We start from the raw sequence: 738 nt of genomic DNA, 5'->3' as shown, positions 1-738 counted from the left end.
GCTGCGAATGAGCCCTGCCTCAGCCGCGGGCGCCATTTTGTTGGTAACCTTTGACCTCCCGCCGGTGGAAAGATCACCGAGATTTTTCACGTTTTATTTCTCACTTTTTTTTCTTGTCGAAGCAAGCGGCCTACTCCTCTATGGGGAAACGACAGCGAGAAAATAACGAAGGAAAATAATTCAAGGTCTACAAACGGACGGGTGTACCGGCGTCGCTGAAGGGCGCATGCGCGGTAGGGTCCTCATTCTCCGGCCGGCTGCGTTAGGCGAGTTCAGAATGACGCATGCGCAGCGCCTTTTTTTGTCGCCTTACCCCCGTGTTCCGCCCGCTCCCTTAGTGCCCTTCCTGGGTTATATTGGTCTAAGGGCGCAGGCATTTGAGTAAATCTGATAGCTTTTATTCGGCCAGCTAAAATAGTTGGGAAAACTCTTCTTTGCAAGCTTTCAGCTCTCGAAAGCTTGCAAGAAAGAATTTTTCCAACTATTTTAGTTGCTCTAATAAAAGATATGAGATTTACCCAAAGAACCTTGTCTTTCTAGGCTGGGCTTTTGCAGTTGCCCTGTCTGCTTGCCCAGGCCCAGATGTTGCCGCTGGCAGGAAGGGACTGCCAAGTTGCAGAAGCCCAAGGCCTGTGGGTTGGGAAGCTGCTAATTTAACTGTGGTGTGAGCAGAATAGCAAAGACAGCTTCCCCTTCCAAAGGAAAGGCAGGCCCATAGGCAATGGTTTTCCTCCTGGT

This window comes from Alligator sinensis, unplaced genomic scaffold (genome assembly GCF_000455745.1).
Source record: "Alligator sinensis unplaced genomic scaffold, ASM45574v1 scaffold895_3, whole genome shotgun sequence".
Taxonomy (NCBI): Eukaryota; Metazoa; Chordata; order Crocodylia; family Alligatoridae; genus Alligator; species Alligator sinensis.
Note: the sequence above shows the minus strand (reverse complement) of the source record.